Source organism: Podarcis cretensis (assembly GCF_951804945.1).
Source record: "Podarcis cretensis genome assembly, chromosome: 6".
NCBI lineage: Eukaryota > Metazoa > Chordata > Lepidosauria > Squamata > Lacertidae > Podarcis > Podarcis cretensis.
Window position 1 is genome coordinate 6,460,100 of NC_137175.1, and position 3,191 is coordinate 6,463,290.

Below are 3,191 nucleotides of genomic sequence, written 5' to 3' on the forward strand. Positions count from 1 at the left end.
TGAAGCATAGGTAGGTCGTGGTTATAGTATTATTTTCTATTTCTCCCCACTTCCAAAGGAGATTAAGAAAAAATGTGGGAGGAATTGCAGAGGCCTCATAGGTGCTGCGGGAGACCATCTCAGGTGCGACGGTGCTCAGATGCACCAGGTTGGCAATACCAAGATTAGAGAGCAGCCAATGCAATTCTGGGCTGCATCAATAGGAGTATTGCATCTAGATCAAGGGAAGTAATAGTGCCACTGTATTCTGCTCTGGTCAGACCTCACCTGGAGTACTGTGTCCAGTTCTGGGCACCACAGTTCAAGAAGGACACTGACAAACTGGAACGTGTCCAGAGGAGGGCAACCAAAATGGTCAAAGGCCTGGAAACGATGCCTTATGAGGAACGGCTAAGGGAGCTGGGCATGTTTAGCCTGGAGAAGAGGAGGTTAAGGGGTGATATGATAGCCATGTTCAAATATATAAAAGGATGTCACATAGAGGAGGGAGAAAGGTTGTTTTCTGCTGATCCAGAGAAGCAGACACGGAGCAATGGTTCCAAACTACAAGAAAGAAGATTCCACCTAAACATTAGGAAGAACTTCCTGACAGTAAGAGCTGTTCGACAGTGGAATTTGCTGCCAAGGAGTGTGGTGGAGTCTCCTTCTTTGGAGGTCTTTAAGCAGAGGCTTGACAACCATATGTTAGGAGTGCTCTGATGGTGTTTCCTGCTTGGCAGGGGGTTGGACTCGATGGCCCTTGTGGTCTCTTCCAACTCTAGGATTCTATGATTCTATGATTTCAAAGGGCTTCACTTCTGAAATAACAGAGAGCCACCCTTCCAATTCTTACACCTTTTGCACTACACCTGTGCAATCTTTTCTGCTGGGCTTGGAGCTCCTATATAGTTGGAAGGTACCCCCACCCCCCAAGCATTATCTAGTCCAAAACCCTGCAATACAGTGGTATCTCGGGTTAAGTACTTAATTCGTTCCGGAGGTCCGTACTTAACCTGAAGCACCACTTTAGCTAATGGGGCCTCCTGCTGCTGCCGCGCCACCGGAGCACGATTTCTGTTCTCATCCTGAAGCAAAGTTCTTAACCTGAAGCACTATTTCTGGGTTAGCGGAGTCTGTAACCTGAAGCGTATGTAACCTGACGCGTATGTAACCCGAGGTAGTAAAGGTAAAGGTACCCCTGCCCGTACGGGCCAGTCTTGACAGACTCTGGGGTTGTGCGCCCATCTCACTTAAGAGGCCAGGGGCCAGCGCTGTCCGGAGACACTTCCGGGTCACGTGGCCAGCGTGACATCGCTGCTCTGGCGAGCCAGAGCCGCACACGGAAACGCCGTTTACCTTCCCGCTGGTAAGCGGTCCCTATTTATCTACTTGCACCTGGAGGTGCTTTCGAACTGCTAGGTTGGCAGGCGCTGGGACCGAGCAGCGGGAGCGCACCCCGCCGCAGGGATTTGAACCGCCGACCTTTCGATCGGCAAGCCCTAGGCGCTGAGGTTTTAACCCACAGCGCCACCTGCGTCCCCAACCCGAGGTACCACTGTATATAAAAGGACCTGTAAAATTTTCCCCTACCTGCACACAGTCTCTGTATAGGATATTGACCGTAATGGATGCTTCCGCTGGAAAGAATAGACTCTCTCACTCTGAGCTATATATGGAAGAGCTTGACGGCTTGGCCTCTCTGAGATCTGTATCTGTCGCTGTTTTCACTATCAGCACAAATCTGGGTTTTCTGGTCACTCGCCAAGGGAGGGGCAGGGTATGATCATAATCGGGGACTGGGTTTGCAAGGACGCCCACACGCTTTTTCCAGTGTGGTGGGGCAGCTGCCACAACCAGAAGGAGGCTCTCAAAGTTCAGCCCTTTAAGGCAGGGTTGGTCAGGAGACGAGCGATGCAGCAAATTTAAAATTGCACCGGAAAGTTTGCAAGCTGAAGAGCTTTGCTTAGTGGTAGAGCGCAGGCATTGCAGGCAGATGGTCCCCAATTTAATCCCCGGCATTGCCAGCGGAAAAAGAGGTACAGTCGTACCTCAGGTTAAGTACTCAATTCGTTCTGGAGGTCTGTTCTTAACCTGAAACTGTTCTTAACCTGAAGCACCACTTTAGCTAATGGGGCCACCATGCTGCCACCACACAATTTTTGTTCTCTTCCTGAAGAAAAGTTCTTAACCCGAGGTACTATTTCTGGGTTAGTGGAGTCTGTAACCTGAAGCATATGTAACCTGAAGCATATGTAACCCGAGGTACCACTGTATTGGGTTGAGAGGCTGAAGAACGGACAACCCACCTGAGAACTCATGGAAGTTCCAGCCAGAAAGAGCAAAAAATTCCTTGAGACAGAATTGCTGGGCAGTAAAAGGAAAATGGGACGCAGGTGGCGCTGTGGGTTAAAGCCTCAGCGCCTAGGGCTTGCCGATCGAAAGGTCGGCGGTTCGAATCCCTGCGGCGGGGTGCGCTCCCGCTGCTCGGTCCCAGCGCCTGCCAACCTAGCAGTTCAAAAGCACCTCCAGGTGCAAGTAGATAAATAGGGACCGCTTACCAGCGGGAAGGTAAACGGCGTTTCCGTGTGCGGCTCTGGCTCTGGCTCTGGCTCTGGCCAGAGCAGCGATGTCACGCTGGCCACGTGTCTCCGGACAGCGCTGGCCCCTGGCCTCTTAAGTGAGATGGGCGCACAACCCCAGAGTCTGACAAGACTGGCCCGTACGGGCAGGGGTACCTTTACCTTTACCTTTATTCATTGCAATAGGGGACGCAGGTGGCGCTGTGGGTTAAAGCCTCAGCGCCTAGGACTTGCCGATCGAAAGGTCGGCGGTTCGAATCCCTGTGGCGGGGTGCGCTCCCGCTGCTCGGTCCCAGCGCCTGCCAACCTAGCAGTTCGAAAGCACCTCCGGGTGCAAGTAGATAAATAGGGACCGCTTACCAGCGGGAAGGTAAACGGCGTTTCTGTGTGCGGCTCTGGCTCTGGCTCTGGCCAGAGCAGCGATGTCACGCTGGCCACGTGACCCGGAAGTGTCTCCGGACAGCGCTGGCCCCTGGCCTCTTAAGTGAGATGGGCGCACAACCCCAGAGTCTGTCAAGACTGGCCCGTACGGGCAGGGGTACCTTTACCTTTACCTTTAAAAGGAAAATACTGTCAAAAATCTATAAGATATTATTAGAGTGGAATACAAAGGATGAAGAGGGGAAAAGTGTT

At 52.1% G+C, this 3,191-nt stretch overlaps 1 long non-coding RNA gene across 1 annotated transcript; it reads left to right on the forward strand.

Annotated features, from left to right (window-relative positions):
- The first annotated feature begins 782 nt into the window (after window positions 1-782).
- On the forward strand, window positions 783-2,259 carry LOC307218178. The gene is made up of 2 exons (XR_013839856.1): window positions 783-1,156; window positions 1,529-2,259. It is a non-coding gene; the product is annotated as an uncharacterized lncRNA (long non-coding RNA).
- The last annotated feature ends 932 nt before the right edge of the window (window positions 2,260-3,191 follow it).